Below are 7,584 nucleotides of genomic sequence, written 5' to 3'. Positions count from 1 at the left end.
CCTACGTGGCTCCTCCGCCGCCGGCTGGTTATCCGATGGGGGAGTACGATCACGGAAATTCCCCCGTTCCGGCCAAAACTCAGACCAGGGGCGACGGTTTCTGGAAAGGCTGGTAATTTAGTACCCTAATCATAATTATAGCTTTTTTATTTCTTTTGTATTGATTAATTATTTGCATAGAGTTGTTTGCTATACAACCATTTAAAAGTAATGACAAGTGTATATAAGTTAAATCCGTAAATTTATATTATATGTACAGGAAATACGGCAAAACTATACTTACAAGGTAATTATAGAAAATTTTGTATGATGAGCTTTATTTGTAATATGATAAAAATAACTTAGATCTTATAATAGGTTTAGCTACATTAGACAGCCCAATAAAAAATTTTCAGGAAAAAAAAAGGAGTTTGAAATGATTTCTACTGATTTCAAAATAATTGCTTATCCACATAAGAATTCAGTTACAATTCTTTTCTAGATAAACTATTCAAAATTATTTTTCTAAAACACGCCTATAAGCTAAGGTTATTCAAATTCCAAGAGCCAGACCCTTAAATTTTATCAAGTGAAATTTTACAATAGCTTTTGTTAGGTTACTCAAAGAAAAATCACAAGCCTTTAAAATTTGAGTTTATTTATCGATGGTATTGAATTCATTGCTTTCGATTCAAATTATTTATAAGATTATTTGTTCTAAATCTACTGACCCTAAATTATGAATTAGTCTTAGCAAGAAAATTCATGTGTGAACAAAACAAGAGCTGCTTATATAGGTGTTTAACATATTGATATGATGTTTCAGTTTTGCTGCTTTGTGTTGCTGCTGTGTGTTGGACGCTTGCTTCTAAGGACTAATGAAGACTGCTTTACCAAGCTTAGATTTCTTTTTCTTTTCTTTTCTTTTTTTCATTTACATTTTCGGTTTGTTTTTATAAAGAATGTTACTTTTCTTTTACTTTCAAAAAAAAAAAAAAAAGAGAGAAGCAAAAAGCAAGAAAAGAGAGAATTGATTTACGTTATGTTAATCTTTTGATGTTGCCATTAAACCACTCGTTCTTCATTATATCCGGTTGATCTTTCAAATTTTGCAAGAATTTAGCAAAGCACTTCACATCTTCATAAGAAAATTGATGGAAACAGATTATCTGGACAAATTCAGTAATATTTTCTAAGATCTTATATTTTTATTAGGAATTATATGTATAATATTTAATTAAAAATCCAATAAATAAAACAAATTATAAATTCGATAACAAGTTTAAAACATATATTTTAAATTGTAACTCCGCAAGACACATTGTGCACTTTTTAATACGGTGTTCAAGTGAAATTAATAGCTTCAACAATTTACGTATCCAATATGCATGTGACACATGGCACATCCCCATGTGGGATTTAAAGCAAAAAATCTTTTTACTAAGATTAGGTGTGTCACATGGGTAACGATTGGTCATATTAAACGAGTTGGGTTAGATGAGCATTCATTTTCGCATAGGGTAACTTAATTTTTTTTTCTTTTTGGTAATGAAGGATTTTATTCAATCACAAACATACTAAGTATAATTACAATGAAAGGTCAGTCTAGGTAACATAGTACCTAGTCTGTCTTTTTCCAGTACATGGGATACAAAAGCAGGAGGAGAAACATAAGTAAGCAAAATCTCAAAAACTTTCAGATTACATCCATCTTTAGCTAATAGATCCGCTACTCCATTAGCCTATCTAAAAACACGCTTTAGAGGAGGATCATTCGCGATCCACAATAGGCACCTGCAATCATCAATCGAATTTTGATAGAGACAATTGTTAGAGATAAGAAGATTGATTAGTTCTAAGCAGTCAGTCTCAATTACTATTGGAAGGAGATTCTTTTCTAGTGCTATTTTGACTCCATTGAAAACGGCCAATGTTTCCATGTATATATTTAGTAGTGTGTTGAATTCTCATATTAAATCCCACAATCCATTGGCCACTACTATCCCTGAACACTCTTCCTAATCCTCCTACCCCTGGGTTTCTCGCGCACGAACCATCAATATTCAGTTTATAGAAGTTTACAGCAGGTGGCTCCCATTTTACGAGAATGGTTCTCTTGAATAGTTTACTACCTAGGTTTTTAGCTAGAAAGATGAATTCCATAGTTTTATTTATAGGTTAGGCTAATGGTGGAAGGAAGTTTGTTTCCCAAATATACCATAGTAGAAAGGGGAGGAAGTCAGCCCACATGATAAGGTTATTGAAGGGTTTCCTTGAGGCAAGTTGTTTTTTAGCCAATTGAACATGGAGTCTTCATCATTCGAGTCTAGAGGGTAGCTATCTGCAGTCTTAGTTTGCGCCCATATAGACCTAGAGTAGGAGCATTTGAAGAAGATATGTTCTATATTCTCAGTCTCCATATTACAGATGCTACAGGTGTCAATGTGGCAGATCTCCCTTTTTGCGAGCATGTATTTAGTAGGCAATCTATTCCTTGCGACGGTCCATAGGAAGTATATTAATTTGTTCAGGGAATTTATTTTCCAGAGTCAAGAGTAATAATTTTTATTAGTGTCCCTATAGCCTGAGATCGCTTCGTAGGCAGCCTTTGTGGAGGAGCAATTATGTCCTTTCGAGTTCCAGGCATAGGAGTCTATTGCGGGCAAGGTTTTCTTTATATAAGTGTTGTTGATCTTGGAGATTATGTCTGGGGGAAGCTCAAAGGAGAGGTCTCTTCATATCTAATTATGCTAGCAAGCTTTAGGTCCAGTTCATTGGCTGGGATAGGTCCTTGTATATAGTTCCTAAGGTTTCCTAGTTGGTTAATCCATTTGTCTTGCCAGATATTTATGGACATCCCATTCCCTACTAGCCATTTGGTATTCGCGTCACCTATAGTAGAGCCTTTCCTTATAATTTTCCAAACATGAGATCCTATATATTGGGCTTTCTTATGCTCGTACTTGCTACCCATAGTGCCTCTTTTTCTTTTTTATACCGCCAAGTTAGAGCAGTGTTGAAGGAAGATTTTTTCCAGTGAGTATTGGGGATACCCAGGCCTTCTTGCTTCTTAAGCATTGTGACAATACTCCATCTAACAAGGTGACATTTTTTTTTTATCTGTGCTACCCCATAAGAAGTTCCTTTGGATTGAGTATATTTTATTGAGGGTTATTTTAGGGAGATCATATATTTGCATAACATGGTTGGAATTGCTGCTAAGGTTGCTTTAATAAGGGTTGTTCTACCGGCCATATTTAGGAATTTAGTTTTCCAAACCTTTAGTCTAGTATTCATCGGTCTAGAATAAATTGAAATTTTTTCTTAGTGGGTCTGGCATTGGGCATAGGAAATCTTAGGTACCTTCTAAAGTTGTTACCATGTCTCATTGAAAAGTAGTTGCTAATGTGGTCCTTATTATCAGTGAGAGTGTTTTTTGAAAAGATTATTTTAGATTTTGTGAAGTTGATTGACTGTCCTGAAAAGCCACAAAATTTGCTGAGCGTATCTATGATTGAGTTACAACTTTTTTGGTTGACTTCAAATAAGAGAATAAGGTTATCTACGAAGAATAGGTGCGAGAGCACTCGGCCTTTGGGAATATTTTGATTGGTGTCCATCTACAACAGTCAATTTCATGGTATATTAGTCTAGAAAGCATTTTCATACATATGATAAAAATATACGGACACAGGGGATCCCTTTATCTAATACCCCTGGATAGCTCAAAAAATTTGATTTTTGATCCATTGATAAGGATTGAGGTGGTAGTAGTGGAGATGCAAGAAATTATAATTTCAACAAGATCTGAGGGGAAATTAAGGGAGATGAGCGAGAATCAAACAAAAGACCACTCGATTTTGTCAAAATCTTTCTCTAGGTAGATTTTGATCATCATTTTAGTTCTTTTTACATTTATTTTCTTAAGATGATCCAGGACTCCATTAATGATTATGACATTGTCTGATGCTCTCCTACCCTTGATAAAAGTAGTTTGAGTAGGGTGAATGCGGTTAGCTAGGAAAGGCTTTATTCGATTAACGATTATTTTAGTGAAGACTTTATAAGCGGCTTTGCCCAAGCTAATAGGTCTAAACTGTCTAATGGTTTCAGCATTCTAGCGCTTAGGGATAAGTCAAACAAACGTGTTATTCATGCTCTTAAGAATTTTTTTTAGACGCGAAGGAGTCTTGACAAAATTTTCTGAGCTGACTACTGGTTTCCTTCCAGTACTTTTAGTAAAAGAAAGGATTTAGACCATCTGGTCCTGAGGATTTGTAAGGTTTGAAGGAATCCAAGGCATTTTTTATTACTTTTACTGAGGGGATGCTACTTAGGTAGGGGTGATCTTGATCTCTAATTTTAATGTTGTCGGACATGTAGTTATTGTTATGTAAGGATTGGTTATGACTTGTAATGTAAAGCTTTTTGTAATAATTTATAATTAAGTCCTTAATGAGGTTGTGGTCTTGGAACCAGTTCCCTGCTTCATCTTTTAGACAAAGAATTCTATTCTTCCTTCTTTGTTGTATCGTGGTAATATGGAAGAATTTTGTGTTTGCGTCTCCGTCCTGAATCCATTGCACCCTAGATTTTAACTTTCAAAACTCCTCTTCTTGCATAAGTACAAAATTATACTCATTACAGAGATCATTTTCTAGGTTAATGAGGAACTGAGTATTGGGATAATTTGGAGAGTTTTGAATTCCCTTTAGTCTGGCCAGGATTTTGTTTTTTCATTTAAAAATATTATCAAAGGTGTTTTTTTCCCAGTCAATTACTTGAGTTGAGAAGTTATCTATGGCTTTAACTATATCAGGTTGGTCTATCCAGGAGTTGTTGACTAGGGTTCGAAAGGTAGGATGAGATAACCACATGGATTCGATTATGAAAATATTACTCTTTTTAGGAAAATTCTTGTATAGTTCTAATTTTATAGGGTAGTGGTCTAAATGGAATCTAGTAAGGTGTTCGACACTTGCTTCCTGAAATAATTCTAACCATTCACTGTTTGCTATGCGTCTATCTTACCGTTCCATTATTAGTGTTTTACATTTCTTTCTTTTGTTAGTCCATGTAAATTTTTGGCCCTTGAACCCTAGATTTAGGAGACTACAGTGGTTCATGCAATCAATAAAGTGTGATATTCTATTGATTTTGACTTGCAAGCCTCCAAATTTTTCCGAGGCACGAGTGACTTCATTGAAGTCTCCCGCGACTAGCCACGGTCCCTTGTAGTTATCAGATCCCGTTTTAAGGTTTTGACATAGGATGAGCCTTTCTTCTAGTAGATTACTAGCATAAATGATAGAGCATAACCATTTTTTGGTTGAGTTATGTACATTTACCATGGCGTGTATCTCTTGGTCAGTACCTCCAATTTGATCTACCATGGTTTCTCCATTGTTCTATACGAGTACGATGCCTCCTGAGTTCCCATTGGCTGGTATTGTTTGAGGCTTGTGTACCCAAAGTCATGCACCAAGTTGTAGTGATCCTCAAGCCTAGTTTCCAATAGGGAGACGATGTTTGGCCTATGGTAATCCAACATTGCTCAGAATGCTCTTCTAAATTCTACGCTACTCGCGCCCCTGTAGTTCCAGATAATCATATTCATACTTATGTTTCTCGTTGAATCATCCCTCTCATGACTATTAGCAGGGCTTAGGTTGCTCGTTGATTCTTCCATATTGTTTAACCAAAAATCTGAGTCTTTGGTCAAAGCTAGAAAGAAATTCGGGTTACTGATAATCAGGAGACGAAAATAAAATATTTTTGAGAATGATGGTAAAGCAGTAAATAGTTTTGTATTTCAGTAAGATCTCAATAGTATTTCGTGTCCTTACAGATGTTGAGTCTTTCCCCTTTTATAGTTGATTCTAGGAGAATATATAATGTCTCTGTCTTAATGAGGCAATTATGAGCAATAAATGATATTTAAAAGAAACATTACACAATCATTTCTATTTAATTCAGATTCTCTAACGTATTTGATATTTAATGCTGTATTTAGACTCTTTTACGTCATCAGATTCGTATCTTCAACTTCTTCTGATCTTTGATCTTTAAACGACTCGAATAGGTACGAGACTCGTACCTATTTTACTAACGGTCCACACCTATGTTGCTTTCTTTTCCCCCTATCTGTTGTCGCCCGTGCCTCTTGGCTATTTATTGCGTTTTGACCTTCTGACCAGTCCACGTGTCATGACATGTCATCTTCAATATTCAGACTCAGTTTTTTCCCAATACAGATAGTCGCCCCACTTTCCATTTATTTATCCATTAAATATTTGGGAAGTGGACCTTCACAAAAAGGGAATTTTTTGCTATAATCAATGCTATGACAGTACTGACGCCCCAGTTGTCTTTTCTATTTAATGCTCTGCACACATGTCACCTTTCGATTGGTTTTGTAATTCTGCAGCCTTTTTCCAAGGTTTATTCATCCCTTATATTCACGAAGCGATAGTTGCCTTTATTATAGGCTTTCCATCATTATACTTCTTTGCTTGACGGTTGCTATTATATACATATATATCTTTTTTCCCTTTGTCCTTTTCTTCATAAACCCTTAACAGATCCTTTACTCTTTATTTCTACTCCTTTCTCCTTGGGTTCATCCTTTTCTCTGCAATGGCATCTCCGAATCCGAACCCTAAAAGAATCCCAATTCTTGATAGCTTCCCCAATGCCCCTGTAAGACATAGAAGAGGAAGAGGAGGCAGGCTTCGTAGCCTAGGATCCGTTCGTGGTGGTGCCTCTGGTTCTGTCATGCCTTCTTCTAGCTCCAGTACTATTTCTAGAGGTTCTATTACTAAGAAATCTTCCTTTAAAGGTAAAGAACTTCCTGAGCCTCTTCAAGAGCCTTTAGTTGAGGAAATAGTACCCAATGACCTATCTTTTGAGAATGATAGGAAATTTCTTCGTGAGTAAGTTGTCAATTTAGAGAAAGCTGACACTTTTCCTTCTTTAATCACTGAACCTTTGGTTTCTATTGTTCAAAAAGATTGCAACTGGAGAAGTGATTTTCGTATAGTAATCCCTAATCCAAATCAAAGAATATCTTCTTTTAGGATTGGATTTTCTTTTGTTTATACTTACCCCTTCACTTTGGGATTTATTCCTGCTATTGACCCAGTCATACTTGATTTCTGTCGTTTTTTCAAAATTTGTTTGGGACAAATTGGTCCCCTTGTATGGAGAACAGTGGTTTGTTTGAGGTATTTATCTGTTAAAACCGGTGTTGATTTTTCCTTTCCCCACCTTATTCATCTTTACCACCCCAAGTTATTTTGCAATGGAGTTTTTACTCTAACTGCAAGAAGTAAAAGGGTCTTAGTAAGCCCTGAAGATGACAAGGACCGCGGGTGGTACACTCGTTATGTTGCAGTACGCACAGTTGATTTGGTGGGTGAAACAAATATCCCCTTCCCTGAGAAGTGGAACTTTGCACGTAAGTTTTTTTTTACTTACCGTTCTTACCTCTTAAGAATTTCAACTTCTTTTCTAATTTCATCCTTTTTTGCTTTTCTATAGCAACCATAGGAGATGTGGAACCCGTTCCTAATTTCCATGGTTGGGTAGATTTAATCATGAAAGCCG

This window comes from Nicotiana sylvestris, chromosome 6 (assembly GCF_000393655.2).
Source record: "Nicotiana sylvestris chromosome 6, ASM39365v2, whole genome shotgun sequence".
NCBI classification, from domain to species: Eukaryota; Viridiplantae; Streptophyta; class Magnoliopsida; order Solanales; family Solanaceae; genus Nicotiana; species Nicotiana sylvestris.
The sequence above is the reverse complement of the archived record's forward strand: the minus strand, read 5'-3'. Positions refer to the sequence as shown.